Below are 22417 nucleotides of genomic sequence, written 5' to 3' on the forward strand. Positions count from 1 at the left end.
GCCGCGCTTATGGGATGGAATCGGACAATTTAGATCCATTATCTACTCGTGGGCAGCAACAATTGCTTTTTTTGTGTGTGGTTCTCTCGGTCAGAACTGAAGGTCTTCAAAAATAAAAAAATTGAATTGAATGGTTAGATATGGAAAAAAAAATCCCACTAACTATACTGCTAAAATTGAGAAATTTGGAACCGGGTCGGGGTGACGGTAACTTTGTTTTACACAGAAATGTTAACACTTAGCGTAGCGCCCCCCGGGGCGGACTCTCAATTTAGCCGCCCCTACATATGTAAATAGAAAAAAAAGTGGCGCCCGAGGCGAACAATCTACTGCGCCCTACTTTACCCAACTCACGAGTACCTAAGTGTTTATAGTTGTTCTTTTATTTTAAAATATCAATAGTGTGTGTAAATGTGTGTGTGTGTGTGTGTGTGTGTGTGTGTGTGTGTGTGATGGGTGGGGTTAAATGTGAATTTAGAAAGCGATTTAGTAGCGGAATTTTCCGAATTCGATCCGATTCAGAATTGGTTGAATATAAAATATCTATTGCAATGTGGAGCTACATTTGCACTACCTACTGCCGCTGTAGTATTGGAGATTAGGCGGTGCTGATAGACTGGGTGGGGGGTGGTGGGAGGGGTGGGGCTCTATTGTTTACCCACTTCAGCATATAGGATGTGAGACTGATATGATACAACTATGATGCATATACGATACAACTATGATAATGATATGGTACAACTATGACACATATATGATACAACTACGGTATATTTAACACAACTATGACTGTAATAATACAACTAGGATACATATATGATACACTTATGTTAATGATGTGATACAAAAATGATAAAAATATGATACAACCATGATACAAATACAATAAAACAGATACATACATACACAGTATCCAAGTCCCACTCCATACACCACAGAAAAAAAATTAAAAAAAAACCAAATCAAATCAATGAGTGCCGTCTTTTATTGTGTGAAAATTTTCTTGATTAGCTGGGGACAAGTGAACTCATCTCAACACATTCTAAGGCAGGTCTGTTGAGTGGATCACGTGACAGGTCTGTTGAGTGGATCACGTGATAGGTCTGTTGGATGGGCCACGTGACAGGTCTGTCGACTGGGTCACGTGACAGGTCTGTTGGATGGGTCACGTGAGATCCTGGACATCCAATAGTAGACAGTGGCAGCCTCAGTCAATTGTAAACACTATAGGGGATCACACCTTCAAAAAAATAGAAAAATCATGACATGGGTGAAAATTTATTTTTTATTGCCTGTAATATATATATATATATATATATATATATATATATATATATATATATATATATATATATATATATATATATATATATATATATATAGGCTGTGGTGATGACCAAATAGTATTATTGAAATAACGTTTCGAAATGTTCGGCTCAAATTTTCTGTAACAAGACCAAAACAGAGGCTAACACCTAAGTAATCTAAAACTGACACGTGACAACCGTATGATGGAACACTTGTGGGTTTTTAAAAAATATCTTAAAGCCAGTGATCAAAGACGGGCTTTGTCTTCAACATGTACATATTATGTTTCAAACAAAATGAGGTCTCTGTACATTAAAATTATCGAACTTACAAAAAAATTGTTTTAAAATTCAACAATCTACATCTTCTGTTACGTTCACAGCAATAAAAAAAAACGGAAGATCAAACGTGAATTAAAATTTCATGAAAACTAGAAGACCACATGTGGCTTGTTAACTCCAGTCTATACAAACTTTCTCTACCCCAATGGAAGATCTCTCCAATTGATTTAAGTCCGATGGGTCGATTGCCTTCTTTAAAGCCAACAATAGGTTCTTTAATTTTACAGAAACTTTGCCGACTAAAGTGTGACTCAAGACATTTATGTATTCTATTGTTTAGTAGACCGCCGGCTTCAATTGCCCATAGAGCGACAGATGTAACGATAGAAATAAAGTAGGCCTACATTTTCTCTTTGTGCTTTGTATCAAGAATAGAAGATCAGATTCTGGCTAAATTGAATGGCTTTTAGTCTTGCTTTCGGTGACCTAGCTTCAAGATATTGCTGCAGCCATAGTAACCAATGAAACTCCGGCGATGTTTATGGCTTCCAGTCTTGCCTTTGGTAACCTAGCTTCAAGATATAGCTGCAGCCATAGTAACCAAGCAGACTCCGGCGATGTTTATGGCTTCCAGTCTTGCCTTTGGTAACCTAGCTTCAAGATATAGCTGCAGCCATGAGTAACTAAGCAGACTCCGGCGATGTTTATGGCTTCCAGTCTTGCCTTTGGTAACCTAGCTTTATGATGTTGCTCTGCAATCATACAGCTAGATAACCAAAGACAAGAACGGCGCCCTCCCCTGCCTCCCTCACCCGCCGGATTTTAATGTCTCTCGTTGACATTGCTGTGTTTGTTTAGGTACATCTGTGGCCAGCTATGATGATGTTCTGGAGATGTGTGGCCAGCTATGATGATGTTCTGGAGATGTGTGGCCAGCTATGATGATGTTCTGGAGATGTGTGGCCAGCTATGATGTTCTGAAGATGTGTGGCCAGCTATGATGATGTTCTGGAGATGTGTGGCCAGCTATGATGATGTTCTGGAGATGTGTGGCCAGCTATGATGATGTTCTAGAGATGTGTGGCCAGCTATGATGATGTTCTGGAGATGTGTGGCCAGCTATGATGATGTTCTAGGTCTGAGGATGTGTGGCCAGCTATGATGATGTTCTGGAGATGTGTGGCCAGCTATGATGATGTTCTGGAGATGTGTGGCCAGCTATGATGATGTTCTAGAGATGTGTGGCCAGCTATGATGATGTTCTGGAGATGTGTGGCCAGCTATGATGATGTTCTGGAGATGTGTGGCCAGCTATGATGATGTTCTAGGTCTGAGGATGTGTGGCCAGCTATGATGATGTTCTGGAGATGTGTGGCCAGCTATGATGATGTTCTGGAGATGTGTGGCCAGCTATGATGATGTTCTAGAGATGTGTGGCCAGCTATGATGATGTTCTGGAGATGTGTGGCCAGCTATGATGATGTTCTGGAGATGTGTGGCCAGCTATGATGATGTTCTGGAGATGTGTGGCCAGCTATGATGATGTTCTAGGTCTGAGGATGTGTGGCCAGCTATGATGATGTTCTGGAGATGTGTGGCCAGCTATGATGATGTTCTGGAGATGTGTGGCCAGCTATGATGATGTTCTAGAGATGTGTGGCCAGTTATGATGATGTTCTAGGTCTGAGGATGTGTGGCCAGCTATGATGATGTTCTGGAGATGTGTGGCCAGCTATGATGATGTTCTGGAGATGTGTGGCCAGCTATGATGATGTTCTAGAGATGTGTGGCCAGTTATGATGATGTTCTAGGTCTGAGGATGTGTGGCCAGCTATGATGATGTTCTGGGTAAAAAAAAAACTACCACCAAACAAACAAACAATAGAGACTACCACCGAAGTCACCACAGAAATGAGAATACCACCTAAACTACCACACAACATAGTTTCACATATTACCATTTAATGTTTTTCTGGAATTCCACATGTTGGTTGCTACCCATCTGAACGTACTTTAAAAAAAAACTCCACTAGAATTACATCACCAGATAACGTTACAAAAAGTCAATATTACCACATAACATTACCACCAATAACAGCCACATAACGTTACCGCAAAATCAACATCATCACATAACTTTACCTCCAAGAACAGCAACATAACGTCACCACCAAGAACAGCAACATAACGTTACAAAAAGTCAACATCACCACATAACATTACCACCAAGACGACAGCCACACAACTTTACCACACGTATCCACCACATTCACCACACGTATCCACCACACCCACCACACGTATCCACCACATCCACCACACGTATCCACCCAATCCACCACTCTCGGATATTGAAACTGTATCGCCGTTTTCCCCGCTGATTCCATCAGAGCCTCATTTGCTAATCAATTCTTAATGATTCCCACGCTTTTCTCCCCTTCCCCTTTACCCTCCCCCACCGCCAACCCCTTTCCTCCAATTCAACCCAGACCATCCATTAAAAAAAAATCTTCCAATAAAAAAGTCTTGATTAAAAACAGTCCGATATCTTAGTTAGCGAACTGAGGACATAAAGTGAGGGACGGGGAAGGGGGGAGGACTGTATGAAATCGAGACGCCGCCAATAGAATCAATACGAGGATACAATCGAAAAAACTTCCCCCCATCAAAGTAACCCGGGCCAACGACCGGACGGTAAGGCTGGTATTTTATAGCCAATCTCGTATGTGTGTGTGGGGGGGGGGGGGGGAGACTGGGAACCGTGGCGTAACGTTGTTGTTGTGACGTTACATGAACACAGCTGATAGAATAAGGGGGGGTGGCGGACATTTTTTTAAGGACAACACATGGTTGCCGGGCAACTGGTCACTAAGACTTGTGACCTTTTTTTTTTGAGGAAGCTGATCCAGAGACCACCATCCTTGCATGGTTCTAGAACTTATTCCTGCAACTACAGAACACCGCGGACTTAAGAACACACTAAGGTCGACAGGCACCGTTTTATTACAGGAAGAGCAAGTACAATGTTAAGCAATGACAAACGTAACAAAACAGACTGTTGCCTTCCCCCCCCCCCCCCTTACAGTGATTTTTCCCATCTCTCCGAAACTCGTCTACCCCCCCCCCCCCCCCCACCCCCCCCCCAACAAAATAGAATTTCTTTTGATATATAATACTTTTACCAGTGTCCGCCCCCACCCGGAAAATTTAATAGTGCACCCCTCGCCCTAAAGTTTCAAGTCCCCCTCCCTCCTTAGAGATAAATGCCTGAAAGAAACACTGCTTACACACATACACACACAAATCTATCACACACGTTGTAAAACTAATGCTTAAGAGTTTTGACTGTCAGTAGACCATATCGGATAATAAGATCAAACTGACATTGATTTTTTTAGATGGTTGTCAACTTTAGCTAAACGTTAGCTGAAGATAAAATACTTCTACACCATAATTTTAAACTATGTTTTTTTTAAAGGTTCTACCTTTTAAATGTTAATTTATAAGTACCGATGAACTTTACCATAATTAACTAAATGAACTGATTGATAGATTTATTACTTCGAATCATAAAATATTTTTAAGTATTGTGGGCGGGGTGGAGAAGGGTGGTCGGCTGGGTGGGCGGTTGTTAATAAAATAAATATTATGGTTTTTTTTCTAATTATAAAAAGCTAAATTATTTGACCGATTGACTAACTAATTCATGTATCTTTAATGTCCCATAAAGTTCTAAAATTCATCTAAATTTGTTACGGGAAAATAAAAATACGAATTCCTAATGAGAGAAGCAGTCAGACAAAAATCGTACGTCTTTTATGTATCCCCAGTAAACTTCCGGTCTGGATGTTTGTAGGTTTCCATGGCTGCGCGGACACGCGGCGTTAACACAATGGCGGCCGGCTCGCTCAAGCCGGCGTCCTGTCATGCGTATCCCTCTCGCACGGGCTCATACAGCCAGCCATTTGGGACTGCTGGGTTGGTCGTACAACCTGGGGGAGGTACAAAAGAAGGGGGCGGGGGAGAGGTGCGGATAAAGAAAATTGATGGATCAATAATAAAATTTATTTTAGATATTGTTGTAACATAATGATCGTAATAAAAAAGGTTATATATATATATATATATATATATATATATATATATATATATATATATATATATATATATATATATATATATATATATATATATATATAAAAGGTAATAATAATTATAAAATGTACACACTAACACACACACACACACACATATACATATATATATATATATATATATATATATATATATATATATATATATATATATATATATATATATATATATATAAAAGGTAATAATAATTATAATATGTACACACTAACACACACACACACACACACACATATATATATATATATATATATATATATATATATATATATATATATATATATATATATATATATATATATAACGAAATATATACAGTAGTTGCAGTAGTCCAGTGTGTATAGGGTGTGTATAGGGGGTTGAAATGTACGCACTTTATTTTTTTTTTATATTTTCATATTGATTGCCGATTTAATATCTTAAGTAACCGTCACGCATGGATGACGTCTGCTGTGTAAAGACGGACGTGTGTGTGTGTGTGTGTGTGTGTGTGTGTGTGTGCTGTGTGTTATGTGCGAGGGCTATGAAAGATGTATTCATCCATCCGTTAGCGCGGATTAATTTGTCACGTGGTGTAGCACGTGGCTTGTCTTTGGTTTTGGGGTAGTCAGGGACCTAACGGATTTTGATTTTTTAATCCTTTAATTATTATCCTGGCTGAATAAGTATTAATTAGTGTCATATTTTGATGATGTTGGGTAATGAGGAAAAATGAAGACGGGATAAAAATAGAATTACACACACACGATACGGAGCGCTGTTCTCAAACTTTGTCTAGATGTAGTGGTCTAGTTTTGCTGTCAATAGCTGTGTATTTATAGCAAAAGTTTAGTAGTGGTCTAGTTTTGCTGTCAATAGCTGTGTATTTATAGCACAAGTTTGTGTAGTTAGTTAGTACGATTGTTATATGATGAAGTAAAATTCTTATACGAAAATATCCCCCCTCCCCTTCTCTCAATTTGTCCGCCTTATTCATAACTACAAGGTTGTGTTCTGAATTTGGGATTTAATAGTTAAGACGCTTAAGAGTAATTAATTAGATTATAAGATTTAACTTACATGATCTGTATAAATAAAATCCCGCAAGAAAAATTTAAGAATCACAACCCCCCCCCCCCCCCCCCCCCCAATTTAAGTGAATTAGGCCTACTACAGGTAGTCTAGAAACACTAGAATGTTTTCGAAAACAATAAAAAAAAAACAACTTTCCCATCTAGGCTTACTAAAAGAGTGTCAATTAAGATGTTCTCTAAGTTACGTTAAATAAAAGGAATTTATTTTTAACGAAAGACGTGTGGACACGAAGACTCCTAAACGGACCCGCTTCAATAGCCACAAGCTGTGCCACGCCAAGATGAGTAACTCCCATTAACCAAACCACTTTCCCACTAAACCTACAACCAGTTGTGTCCCCTTGACAATCCAAACACCCAAAGGCAAATTGTTTCGTTTTCTTTTCTTCTTTTTTTTTTTTACCTCCCTTTTCTCCTTTTCTTTTATAAAACAATCGATCGTAAAATATTGCTCTGATATTTATCATTGCCATCAAAGCAAACGGGCGCTCTTTTCATCAGGTATTTGCTTTTTGGGGTAGGTTGAACGAACGGGAGGAAAATTGAAAACTGATTTATCTTGGGGCGTGGGAGTCAGCAATGGCTGTCAGCAGAAGACGGTGTATAGAGACCATTGACGTGTCTCCGTCAAGTCAAGCGTCTCCGGGTGTGTACTCTCTCAATGGAACAAGACATTCCTCGACCAATGTGCCGGTACAGACAGCTGTCAGGGAAAACTCTCAAACCGAGGTGCTAGCTCATGTCAAAGTTCACCATAAGAAAAAAAAAATCGCATTTTTTTTTTGGCTTCTTTAAAAAAAAATGCATTAAAAGTTAGCGCGGGGGGGGGGGGGGGGGTGTTGGAATATTAAAAGCAGGTTTCCTCTATCATTGCTATGAAATTAAACCTCTAGCTGGATGCTTAGCCTAACGTACATTTGTAACATACATTTAGCATATGTAACAAGTTCTGTTCTGATACGTGTCATAAATAAAAAATAAACATCAAAAGCTAGATTACTAGAACATTTCTGGCTTAATTAATAGAAACACGCTTACACTAAAGAACACACGCACACATTTGAAAGAGAAATAGATTTAGTAAGTAACATTTTTTTTTAAAGAATATTTTTATTATATTCTGCTACTTTCTCTAGCGTTTTTTGTTTTATTCTTTACATCTGTGTCTCTCATTCCCCCGTACTTTTCCATAAGCGTGTGTTTAACTCATTAGCTACCTCCCCAGCCTCCGTGGTATTCTGAACATGGCATAGACCGACCCCCCCCCCTCCCCTGCGCATGCCTCCCTCCCAACACACACAGAACCTAACGCTCATCTGATCTAAAAAAATCCCGCGCCGAATCCGATCTGTCCGATAGTAAATGTTTCATTTCAATTAGACCCCTTGTGCTCAATACGCCATCTGGACCTGTGTAGTGAACTAAGTTATAATATCATATCTTGTACACTATCTCATGCTAGAGTCAAAGCCGGGTAAATAAAAAATATGTTTCAGAAGCTAAAAAAAAAAAACTTTCTTAAGTTAATCATTATCGTTCGTTTGAACGTAAAGTTGTAGTTCCCCCCTTCCCCCCTTTCCTATCCCCCCTGCTCTTTTTTTAAGGACAAGCTAACTCGTATGCTCATAACTATATTATCTACGCCTGCTGAGATTGCTCCTGTTTTTTCAACACGTGCGCTCGCGAGATGGCAGAAAATGCTTCAAATTCTCACCTTTTTTCCCCCCATCAGCGACAAATTACAGACTCGCACCGCACGGAGAACTAGCCACATAAAAAATCGGTGCCGGCCAGGCCGTCGCACTGTCCAGCGTACGTCAGTTTAGGTTGAGTGGCAGTTAAAAAATAATTTAAAAAAAATGAGAATAGTAGCGTTGTGTTTATTTCTAATAAAGTAAATCTCAAATTTGAAAACAAGTCTTGGCTCAAGGTGATAAATGTTTGAACGAAAGATGATTTATATATAAATTCTACATTTTTTAAAGCTTTATTTCATTTAATAAATTTTGCTTATTTGATTATCATATCTACTTTAGAGTAAAAAACAAATTAATTAAAATATGTCTTTACAACGCAGAGACTTATACATTTAAATCCCATTTTTTTGTTCTCACAAATTTTTCACAAAAAGTAAAAAAAAAATTACCTTGGTAAATTACTAATTACTGCTTACTCAAAGAAACCCTTAGTACCTAATTCCCAGAAATGTCGTTATAAAGGCAAAAGTAATCATTACGTAATTTGGTTTCGTTTTGAACTGAAGTGTTGTAAGAACAGTGTTGGCCCCACTCAGGGATATAAAGTGTTTAGCTCAGCGTTTTTTTGAACCACACATTACACGAATGGAGACTAGGAGACTTACATGGTAGGTCGGCAGATGACTTGAAGCATCTAGCGGAGAGGCGGGCGTTTGGTGTGTGTGTGTGGGGGGGGGGGGAAGCAGAAAGACCCAACATTTACCAAAAAGTCACACAATATTGAGGTAGATCTTGGTAAAAATGAAACCTTCGTGTTTTATATTTCAAACATTCTCGTCTATACCACACAATCTTTCCAGGTAGTGCTGGACGAACATTTCCTTTAGAGCCCCCCCCCCCCCCCATCACGCCGCATACTCTAAAATATGTTATTTTCCCGCAGAGACCCCTCTATGTAGAAAATATATAAAATCGGACACTTGCTTTTAGTCCCTTCCTCTAATATCATATGATCTCATATACTTTTCCTACCCCCCCCCCCCCCACCACAAGGCAGTTTAAACGCAAGTCGACACTTCCCTTTTAGTCTCATCCCATAACACCATATAATCTCAAACAGGACATTCCCCTTTAGTGTCTCCCCCCCCCCCATCCTCCCACCCCCATGCCAGATGATCCCAAGTCAAGTGGTGCGCACAAGGAAAAACAAATCGAGTCGGAGCGTGTCTAGCGGTGCCAGTCAGTGTTTTATACACAGAACTAACTCTGATTAGCCGACTGACTTGAGCCTATACACAAAACTACCTCTGATTAGCCGACTGACTTGAGCCTAAAGCAGGGCAGATTTTCCTTGGTAGATGACATGCAAAGTGCCAAACGTTTCTGGGGAGCCAACTTTTACTAAAGGCAGTTAAAAAAAAAAACAACCTCACATATCTTATTCTAACTAACACTACAGGCTAATGAAGAGTATTATTTTATTGATGAATAATGAAACAACAATGAAGCAATTGTACAATTTTTTTAAAATCACGCATCATCAAACGTCTTTCATAAAACGAATTCAAATGTGATTTGGCTTAAATGAGTAACCCGATTTATACAATCGAAACACAGACCATGAGGCCTGTCTTGTCACCTTGTGTGGACTATATGAATTGTGTATTTTGTTACGAAATATAACAACAATCAAAGATACGCGTAGCGATATTTTAAATGCCAGACGGGACTGTACCGCTGCTGATTTCAAGTACATCCAAAATGCCTGTTCGAAGTTAGAATTTAACTGCTTCGACTCCCGAACCAACAGCGCGCTATTTTTAACACTTCAGACGCGATTTCGGGACTGAAGACATTCTTGGTTAATTAGACGTATCTACGCCAGAAACTAAATTACTTAATTAAAATGCCCCGGTAATGAGAAGCTGCCAGGAGTTACAAGATCAAACAGAAAAAAAAGAAAGAAAAAAAAAATCTCGTTAAAACGGTCATCCCGATTAACCGAAAGTCTGATAAACCGAATACACGAAACGTCCCGTGTTTGTCAGATGGTAAGCTAAAGCGGCAGCTCCACACTTCTCACGTGATTCCCGTGACACTTTACTGACAGTAAATTCTTATAAGTTCGTATGTAAGTAAAGGGTTGAAGAAAAAAAAAAAGCGTGGGGGTGGTGCGAGGAGGGGTTGACAAACACGACTTAAAATTTTTGATTCTTTAGCAAGGGGAGAGAACTCTAAAAAAAAAAAGAACATTTCAGGGGAAGAATGCGTGTAAAAGGAAAGAAAAAAAAACAACACCAAGCCGGTGCCATGTAACAGAATGAAGCTTATTTGGGAGCCGGCAACTTATTAGAGAGCCGGCAACTTATTAGACAGCCGGCAACATTCGCGGGGGGATTAAACAACATTAGTGCTCCGGGCTCAAGGGTTGCTCCAGGCTCAGAGTCAACAGCCTGGGAAAATATTTTTTATGTATGGGTTACATAAAAAAAAATCCCCCAACCCTTAGAGTATTAATAAGTCTTCTTGGGGGTGGGGTAAAGAGGAAGAGAATCAGATTTGTTAATGCTATGACGGTATGGCCGCATGCCTGAAGGTTGTGTTGGAAGGCTAAGTAAATACCGGTCGGTACTCAGAAGTACCAGGATTGAGATCTGAAAGCTATTCAAAATGCACCGTGTCAAAAGTGTTAAAATAACTCAGCTTAAATACATTTCCAAGAAAATCTTTAAACAATCTAATCGAAAGCTTTTAAATACTTTAAATGAAATTCTAAGAACAATGCACTAAAAATCCAGTCAAAAGGCTTCAAATGAAAAGGCTAAAATTAAATTTTAAGAACAATTTTAAATTTAAAAAATTAACCATCAACACTAGCGTTGTGTTTTCACTTAAAAGATTTAGGAACCCCGACTTCCGTTCTGATAAACAAACAAAATAATTCACAATTACAACAAAACAACAACACGCATTGCACATTCAACTTGCAACATTTGTATAACCAGGATTTTCTGTCTTATAAATAGGCAGTACACCCTTGTTAATTAAATATCGCGAACTTCAATCCACTTAAAACTTCTAAATCTCAAGAACCTACATAGCACAAACCACCTCTTTATAAACTTTTCCCGTTCGTATAATTACCGAAAAGAAAAAAAAACAAACCAACAAAGACTTTAAAACGAAATATCTTCACCATCAGAAGTTGACTTCAACCGAACCACGCAGAAAACAACATTATCCGTCAGCTCCAACGGCGCGCTGACTACTGGCCCGACCCCCTAGACCCGACCCCTAAACCCCAACACACCAGGTTAATTTCTTTCAAAACTCCCTCAACCGTGACGTGTAACTAATCACAACCTAATAAGCCTCTTTCCTGGGAGGATCTATTTTTTTTTTTACTCCTGGGAGAATCGAGGATGGGGAAAAATCGAACACACATGATGTCGGTAATCAAATAAATTGTATGATAAGGGAGGGGGGGGAGGTAGGATTGGGGGGAGTGGTTAAAAAAAATGTTCAGGCCTCCAAATGCACTTATTCACCTGCTAATTACTTTCGACTGACTCAGGCTCGTTACCTGGATCTATCACATTACTCATAACAGCCGACGTTTCTGTATGATAGAACATATACATCCAGACACCTGGATCAACAGCAGACGATTGCTGCTCTCTGACAGGTGAAGTTTAAAATTAGGGACAAAATCGCTGCTCCAAAAAAAAGTGTGTTCGTTCAAATTAAAATTACTACGTTTTTATTTATAAAAATTCTGTTAAATTAGTTATTTGTTCAGGAAATTAAACAAATAAGTATATTATGTTAAGAAAAAAAAAACAGTTTTGACCGACGATGTCCCATTACGAATAAAATAACTTGAGTGGTTAATTTAAAAAAAAAAATTAATAAAAAAAATATATGAACAAAAAACATTGATACTCTTGTAATAAGAAACTGGAGCTTTTACATATACATAAAACTGTGATTAAAAAAAGAAAACAAATACAGTTTTTACTCAATAACAAGAAAAGACAAATCCTATTTTCACATTGATACAAGATTCTGTGTATTGCTATGAGAAACAGTGCCAGCTACATTCATATTGCGCCTATGACATGTCATGTTCCGAAACGTGTATGTGAATGGCGAGGATTGTCATAACCATATGGGCAGACACGGGTGCTTACAGCTGACCCGTGACCCATACATAAGGTCGTCGTCTGTCTAAAACCAAACCTCCGTGACCAGATCACGATCGTGAACTTGTTAACCCCCCATCACCCCCCCCCCCCTTCGCTGCCTAGTTTAGCTAGAGCACCGCGTATTAAGTAGTCAATGGCTGTTTTGTTTAAGGTAGATTTCAGTTGTTAATTTGTTGTTTACTAATGGATTTGTGAAACAGATTTGTTACATATATCGTTAGAAGATTATGAAAAAGGGAGCCTTACATAATCTGCTTGATAACTTCGTTAACTTAATTCATTAAGATATTCCAGACATTCAAATAGACATTTTACTACTCTATTACATAGTTTAAAAAAAAAATCTATGACGCCGAGTAGACATAAATAGATCCCTCACATGACGTCACATGAAACCGTCACATGACGTCACATGAAACCGTCACATGACGTCACATGAAACTGTCACATGACGTCACATGATACCGTCACATGACGTCACGTGCATCCATCATATGACGTCACCTGAAACTGCTCGCTTAAACTCAACTCATGTATTGGAACAATGACGACTTCTAAATGATCACGTGGGGGTGCATTCCTCTCACCGATTGGACAAAACGAGTTAATAAAACCGATTGGTTTTAATAATCACTTACTTATGACTCATTAGCAATGGCCCGACTAGCTATACAAATAAATGAATAATCATCACATTTAAAAAAATATGTTATTGGCCATCGGCCGAGGCAGTTATAAGATTAACGACTCCCCCCCCCCTTTCTTATTCACCGACCACGGCCCGAATGGGCCACCGGTTATAAGATTAATAAGCAAGAGCGCCTGGTTCTATGGCCCACACCTAATGGGCCAGCCAGCTATTAGATTAATGACCAATCACCTGATTCGAAAAAGTTATGACAGATTACGCATGCGTCGCTACAAGCCTAGGAACCAATTAGAGAATATTTTTTTTTTTACCCCGGATTTAACGTTTGCTAATTTTATCATCTTCATACCCGCTTTCTGGTGCAAATTTGAAAAAAAAAAGTTTTTATTTTTTAGTTACATCCTCATATCTATATTAAAAAAATAAAAGGGGTGCGGGGAAGGTGGGGAGGGGCGACACATATAGCGCACTAAAGAGCGGGTGTATTAAAAAGTGCAAGCCTTCAAAAAGAACTATTTTAATTTTTTTTTGTTTCTTGGTTAAAGTAGAATATTTTTTGTGCTTCTAATTAAATAAATTACTGTTAAAATTTTCTAATTTCTGTTTTATTTTTCTTGCTGATACGGGGTTAATTTTCAGTGCGATATCAATTATATTTTTAGATAAAAAAGATTTTTAAAGACACGCCCAATCTACAGACTACATGATACATCAATCTGTTAAGTTTTGTGAATGATTTTCTTAATCTAACTTGAATTTTTTAATTTGTATTTCTAGTGCACATTTTCTATACAAATAACCTGTGTACTATCTATACACTGTTACAATCAAACTACTTACCATTTGCATATTTTTGCTGATTTTTTCGTGAATTCAGTTAACTTGAATTCTCACAGATCAGACCCCCCTTAGATTACGTTTGTCGAGAATGTTGTTCAAGAACAGCCATCTACTTCTGTCCTCGCTGAAAAATAGAACAAAAGATTTAGAATTTTATTTTTATCGTTTAAAATATAATTTAATTGCAAGTCTAGCGTTTGATTAAATTGGGAGAATTATCGACTGCATCTACACAACTCGACGGCGGATTTAAAAATAAACTTAAAAAAAAAAATCAACGCAGAACAGCGGTGATTATCTTGATGGTTGTCTTTGATGTTGGTGTTAGGTTGTATCGACCGGTGATTGTCTGGCGATGGTAAATATGATTCACTGATGGTAAATCTGATTCACTGATGGTAACTCTGATTCACTGATGGTAACTCTGATTCACTGATGGTAAATCTGATTCACTGATGGTAAATCTGATTCACTGATGGTAAATCTGATTCACTGATGATAAATCTGATTCACTGATGGTAAATCTGATTTACTGTTGATGAATCTGATTCACTGATGGTAAATCTGATTCACTGATGTTAAATCAGATTCACTGATGGTAAATCTGATTCCCTGATGGTAAATCTGATTCACTGATGGTAAATCTGATTCACTGATGGTAAATCTGATTCACAGATGGTAAATCTGATTCACTGATGGTAAATCTGATTCACAGATGGTAAATCTGATTCACAGATGGTAAATCTGATTCACAGATGGTAAATCTGATTCACAGATGGTAAATCTGATTCACTGATGGTAAATCTAATTCACAGATGGTAAATCTTAACTACTTTTAGTAATCTTAAGTAATTTTAGTTCCTAATAGTAAACTTGATTTACTGGTGTTAATATTGATTTCCTGATTTATAATCTGAGTTGATGATGGAAAATCTGACCTACTGATGGTAAATTTGATTTTGAGTGTGCAACGACACAGTACAAAGCAAACGAAAAAAGGGCAGCCAGTAGAAATGACTTCAAGACCTGATCTAATGAATGACGACAATAATCTTTCTTCGTTATTGTTATGTTTTAAGTACAAACTTTGATGATCTAAAACTAACGGTGGAAATGTTTATATAAAAATATTTTCCACTGTCTGTGTATTCCTTTGGAAAATGAAGTGTCTGTATAAAGATAGAAATCTAGATAGTTAAAATTAATTTATAAAAAGACATCCAGTATTTAGGATGATTAAATATATTTTTTCAAAGTTAGGAAAATAAATAAATGTCAGAACAAAGTAAGTGAAATAGGGTTGTCTCTCTCTTTAGGAAAAAAAAAAATAACGAAATTTTATCAGTTAATAAGTGCAACAGTTTGACAAAGGCTAATTGGCAAGTTAAACAATTTTTTTTAACACACCGCGGAGATGAAACCTGGCACATAGAGTCTAAGACTTTTATACCGGGACATCAATAAACGTACAGGCGATTTGCTCTAATTAACACGAACCTTTAGATCACAGGTAGAGCACGGCTGATACACGCTTAGTTCACAGGTAGTATGAAGTAGTACACAGGTAGTTTGAAGGTAGTACACAGGTAGTATGAAGGCAGTACACAGTAGTATGAAGGTAGTACACAGGTAGTATGAGGGCAGTACACAGTAGTATGAAGGTAGTACACAGGTAGTATGAAGGTAGTACACAGGCAGTATGAAGGTAGTACACAGGTAGTATGAAGGTAGTACAGAGGTAGTATGAAGGTAGTACACAGGTAGTATGAAGGTAGTACACAGGTAGTATGAGGGTAGTACACAGGTAGTATGAAGGTAGTTTAGTACACAGGTAGTATGAAGGTAGTACACAGGTAGTATGAAGGTAGTACACAGGTAGTATGAGGGTAGTACACAGGTAGTATGAAGGTAGTACACAGGTAGTATGAAGGTAGTTCACAGGGAGTATGAGGGTAGTACACAGTAGTATGAAGGTAGTACACAGGTAGTATGAAGGTAGTACACAGGTAGTATGAAGGTAGTACACAGGTAGTATGAAGGTAGTACACAGGTAGTATGAAGGTAGTACACAGGGAGTATGGAGGTAATAAACAGTTATCTTACAGGTGGTAATACAAAGGTACTACACAAGTAGTACACCGATAATACGCAAGTAATACAAAAGTAATACAAAGGTTAAACACAGTACGTAGGTAATACAAGGGACATAGGAAGTACATTAAATATACAGGTAATACAAAGTAGCGATCATGTAATACACAAGTTATTTACAGGTAGCACAAGGTAATACACAGTACACACACTGTAGTACTTCAGCATGCCTACTTGTTTAGCCTAGGGATACCCACTAGTGAGATCGAGGCCTAGAAACCTTACGAGAAACCACACGAGTTAATACAATGTGGCGATCTGAAACCAAACACCGACTCAGCTGAAATATTTTCCAGCATGAAAGTTTGCCCTTTAGGTAAAAATTCGGACGTTTTAAAATTTTCTTTTTTTGGTAATGCAAAATACTCCTCTCCCCATATACACTTCTTATTTTTCTACTATTACACTATGATAGTTCTGTGTATGTATGTATGTCCATCTTTACAAACGTATACATTTACAGTCTTTTTAAACACTATTAATTTCAAGTTCAGTGATTCTAACATATTTTAGGATGTTGAAAATGTTAAATTATTAATAAAACCAAAAGGAAAATCAAGAAAAAAAGAAATAAAACAATTTTTCCTCGTTGATTTTCAATGTCTCAGTAGAGATTCTATTATATGTATTAAAAATATATTTGAAATGTTATTTAATTTGTATATACTCTTATACATGCATTATAAATTGTTAAGTAGTGGGCCAATGTAATAGGTAAAATATATTGACCACTGTTTTGTCGTCTACAATCAAATACAGGTCTGCTAAAGTTATAGCGAGGGAACATTCTTACACTTTCAAATGTCAAGACAAAATGCATGTTAGTGTATGTGTGTGTATGTGTTTGTTTGTTTGTGCGAGTGTGTGTGAGAGTAACCTGATTCTCAGATTACACGTGAAAAAATAAACACGAGGCGAGTGTATCGACGTGAGCATGTCGGTCACATCTGATAAGGTGCTCGGTCGGCCCGTCATGCCGGCCTATGTAGCAGTTCTGCAATGCCGGCTCGCCGTGCCGGCCTATGTAGCAGTCCTGTCATGCCGGCCTATGTAGCAGTCCCTTCATGCCGGCCTATGTAGCAGTCCTGTCATGCCGGTCTATGTAGCAGTCTCGTCATGCCGGCTCATCATGCCGGCCTATGTAGCCGTCCCGTCATGCCGGCCTATGTAGTAGTCCTGTCATGCCGGCCTATGTAGCAGTCCCGTCATGTAGCCGATGCCGGCTTACCATAGCAGCTTGGTAGCCACATAACGGAATACTCTAGCAGCTATATAGCCTAGTCACACTATGTAGCGGCATTCCGGCCTACAGTCGACGCTATGTAGCCACCCCACGACCTACTGTAGCAACGATGTAGCCACCTTTAGCCTACTGTAGCAATTATGTAGCATCAGGCCCAAGTACTGTAGCAACAATGTAGCATCTTGCTCATGTGACCGGCCGCACCCCCCAGCCAGTGGTTTGAGGCTCACCCTCCCCACGAGTTTCCCACGAGTGCTCGTTACCCCAACACTATTAGCCCAGCCTATCTCATCAGCGGGGAAACCTCGGAGGCACGCAGTAGAAAAACAAATTTCATTTGGCAGTGGATCTCAAGTTATTTTCTCTTTTCAGCTTGACACTACGCTTTTAAACAGTTATTTCAGTTGTTCCTTACTTGTTTATTTTTTTTCTTTCTATAAACTTACTTGTTTTACAATAGTGGGCCTCGTTAAAAAACAACTAAATTCCTCAAACGACGGTGCTTTGCAAACCATTTCGTACACTATTTCGCCAACGCGTCGAAAACAACGTAACAAATAAAAAAAAAATAAAGTAACCTCTTACTAGTATAGATCCGCTTACTATATAATTATTTTGATAATCATGTAAAGTAAAATTAAGATCTCACGCATGCCCATAAGTTGAACTGTTCTGGAAAGCGAATCGTGATTAACAACAAATAACTTCCGACACAATATTTCACGTCTTACACACTGTTTATGTGTGCGACTGTTTCTTCTCAATTCAGTCTATTTCGTAGACCCGTATAGATAGTTATAAGTTTTGATTATTATTGAGCTAAATACATGAGGGGTGGTGCGAAAAATCGTCCAACCAAACAACCTAAATATCTTGCTTACGTTACCTCAATAGGTGACAGTACATGCATACCCTACCAATCTACATCTACACCTCCGTCAATTACCAATGCACTAAATAGTGTACACAAAAATACACATTCATAGATCTAGATCTATATTTTATGCTGTTGGCCATTCGATTTTTATTTTCAAAAAAATTAGATAAGCTGAGATTGACTTAATAAACCAACGCACTCAATGCGTAAACAAAATATGGGGATGCAATGCTTGGATTTATACGTTCTATGGAAAATATAGAGCTATACTATTTTTGGTTGTATGTTCTACAGAAAATGTCTGGTTATAATGCTTGGATTTATACGTTCTATGGAAAATATAGAGCTATACTGTTTTTGGTTGTACGTTCTACAGAAAATGTCTGGTTATAATGCTTGGATTTATACGTTCTATGGAAAATATGGGGCTATACTATTTGGGGTTATAAGTTATATGTTCTACAGAAAATGTGGGTCTATAATGTTTGGGGTTGTACGTTCTACAGACCAGATCAAGACAGGCCCAGAAATGTAAAGATAACACCAGTAATAGTTAGCCTTCCGGATGTTTTTTTTTTATCATTCAATTTAAAGTTGCTCTAGTAACTTCCGGAGATGTAAAATAAACAAACAGGAAATTAATTTACTCAGTTAACACGGGGGTCATATGTAACACGGTGGCGTCACTAGGTCGGGTGTCAGCCGGTGCGGTCCGCACCCCCGCACCCCTCCTTGTGACGCTGCTGATGTAACACGTGTTCAATGAGTTTATCTTGTTAGAATTTTGGCGGGAAACTGTGGCGGGAGTCAGACGAGAAGGAGGTGTAGGGGGGGGGGGTAGGCGAAGATAAACTAACAGTAGACAGGTTGCTGATTTATTAAGTTAAAAAAACAACAACGCACACATGGAGGAGAATATAATAAACGTATCTTTGTATACAAAATAGAACGTGTTAACATTTTAATTACTCTTTCGTTTTGAAGTAACGAATAAGAGGAGTTGAACATTACATTTTCATTTGTTTAAAATAATATTAAGGAATTCGTTGAGTTTAACAAAATTAATTTTTTTTCAAATAGAAGAATTTGAAGAGCTTAACAGTGAATTGTTATTCCTAATTTGTAATTACCGAATTAGAATATTTTAAACTTGTATTATGATTTTATGTATTTTAATTAACGAATTAAAATACATAATTAAAAAATTAACGAATTAGAAAAAAATTAAAATTGTATTATAATTTCAGTTTTTTAATTAGGATTCAAAAGAGCTTAAAATTGTATTCTAATTTATGTTATTTTAATTAACGAATGAGATGATTTTAAAATAGTATATAATTAGTTATGTTTTTTAAATTAACGAATTAGAAGAGTTTATTATAGCGTGATGCCGCGTCATTAGCAGAGAGTTTCGTGCCGTTAGTGGGACGACGCTCAGGATTCATCCCCCATCTGGGGAAAAGCTTCCGGAAAATATTTTTTCCCCCGTCTTTTAAAAAAGAAAACACCATTACTCATGGTCGTTAGATTCTCTCCCCTTACCAAAGTTCAAACGAGTCGTTAACTTAACATCTCAAAAAGGCAAACTAATTCAGCCTAAGGTTTTACTTGGTTTTTTCATGAAGCAAACACCTCTGAATACACACTTTTGTTAACATATTGAGCAGCGTTGTTAACATTGTTTTATGTAACAGTCAAATAAAAATCAAATAAAGTTTACTCCTTATTAGTTAAAAGGGGGAAACGAATAATTAAAAAAAATAGATTTTTAATATTTATTTCCTAACTAGAAATCTGATAAAATGTAAATTTCATAACTGAGTTACGGTTATGGAATACTTACAAAATGGTGTCGAGTTTTGTAAAAAATAATTTTGTGTTTTGCGTGTTAGCACAGGGCAATATTGCCAATATTTATTTAATGTACACTAACTTCGTGGTTATGCTAGAAGTCTATTTGCTAACATTTACAATGTAATATAATCAAGTAGAGCTATTAATATATATCAATTAACGTGCAGATATTAATTAATCATACTCCTAAAACGTATTATGTGTGTATATGTATGTATTTGAAGGAAATGTTTCTTAGCTGCAGTTCGGCAAATTCTGTATGTGAAAATAAAACTAGATATAAAACGGAATGCCTGGTTACCGTAAATAAAACAGTAGCTTCAAAGAACTCATAAAGACTAATAACTCCATAAAAGTGACTCAATTTTTTTTTGAGGACTTACAAATTTAAAAAAAAAGTCTAACCAGATGGCAGAAACTAATATGGCGTGTCACATTATCGCCCCTTAAGTAAAAATAAAGAGAAAGGGGACGCAATTTTGCCAATGGCCGTAGCTTCTTGCATCACGCCTAGAAGACTTCGCCCTCCAGGCCAGGTGTGAAAATAACGCTCCGCTGCTTCAGAAACCGGAGAGTCAAACTACAGGAGGGGAGATAACTAACGACCAGATAGGGGGAGGGAATTCTATATTTTCATGTACTGTTTTTTTTTCTTACTTCTTCTTTCTGTTCTGTGTCTTAACACAGTGGATGAAGTGGCAACACAGTTTTCCATGTGTTTGATAATTCCCCCCCCCCCTCTAACGTGTTTCAACATAAAGAATACATACCCACAACTCACTTTGAGTTTGAAAAAGAAGGGGGGTAAAAAAGGTAAAGTTATAATTAAGAGGGATTACTCTAAAGTATAAACATCAGCTGTTTCCTAGTGAGCACTTAACTCTTTGACGGCTTGTAAAAACTAACCTTTTCTGAACACCCGTGCCAAAACGTTTCTACGAGTATCTTATTTTTAAAAATTAAAGAAAATAATTGAGGCACGCGACAGTACCCCTCCCCCCCCCCCCCACCATATCTGAAATTTGTTGTATAAGTACAAATACAAAAAGTTTGAAAAAAAAAATCTTGAATGCATAATTAGGATTTTAAAGCGATATTATAATTATTAAAACATGAAATACATAGACTATTATTAGTCTTAGGGAATGTAAACAGAAAAAAAAAATATATTTAACCCCCCCCCCCCCCCCAACCCTACAAAAAATATGAAAAAATAAAAATAAAAAATAAATAAGTAAACATAAGAAAAATAATAAATAAAACAATCAACAGATAAGCCTAGAATATATTTGCTTAATTCAAGTCGGAAGATTATATCGATCAACAATATTGTCTTAAAAATTGAAAGAATCGAAGAAAAACTGAAATAAGGGGCTTAAAAATTTTATAACAAAAGTTAGCCATCATTATTTTAATTATAATAAAAACAAGAGATGTTAAATCAAATATCTTTAGAACAGCTTTTAAAAATATTGCGAGGCTGTTTTATTTTTGTGAAAAAAAAAAGTTTATAAATATATCTTTGAATGAGGCAAGAGTTATTTTAAAAATAAGCGACTGCTTTAACAAGAGGACAGGAGAGCTAGTGACAGGTGCACGAGTAGTACTTGGAACAGGTGTGTTTGTGTGTATGGGGTGGGGGGGGGGGGGTGGGGAGAGGGGAGGGTGGGTTGTGTGACAAAATGAACCATCTGGTAAGCCGGAGCAGTAAAGGCACCGTACGGAAGCCGGGTAAGTAGTAGTATCTTGGAAGCCGTACGCGAACTTTATGGGGGAAAAAAAGCTGTGTAGAGAAATGTGCACAATCTACAGAGAGTGATGCTCGCATGATTCCGTGTACAAATATCATTCACCAGACACTAAAAAAAAAATTCCCTAAAAATATATTCACATCTGCACACGTGCTATATATATATATATATATATATATATATATATATATATATATATATATATATATATATATATATATATATATATATATATATATATATGTATATATATATATATATATATATATATATATATATATATATATATATATATATATATATATAATTTTTTCCAGCACTCCTACACCGAATTTC

General features: G+C 37.3%; 1 long non-coding RNA gene across 1 annotated transcript in view; it reads right to left on the bottom strand.

The window, feature by feature from the left end:
* Positions 1-4938: 4938 nt before the first annotated feature.
* Positions 4939-22417, bottom strand: part of LOC131943137 (uncharacterized) — a 28341-nt gene continuing 10862 nt past the window's right edge. Inside the window, exons 2-3 of the long non-coding RNA XR_009386849.1 lie at positions 14206-14329; positions 4939-5581 (exon numbers count right to left, since the gene is read on the bottom strand). This is a non-coding gene — a long non-coding RNA (uncharacterized LOC131943137). The remainder of the gene's footprint in view (positions 5582-14205; positions 14330-22417) is intronic.

This window comes from Physella acuta, unplaced genomic scaffold (genome assembly GCF_028476545.2).
Source record: "Physella acuta isolate Inbredline_101_S28 unplaced genomic scaffold, ASM2847654v3 ptg000443l, whole genome shotgun sequence".
Taxonomy (NCBI): Eukaryota; Metazoa; Mollusca; class Gastropoda; family Physidae; genus Physella; species Physella acuta.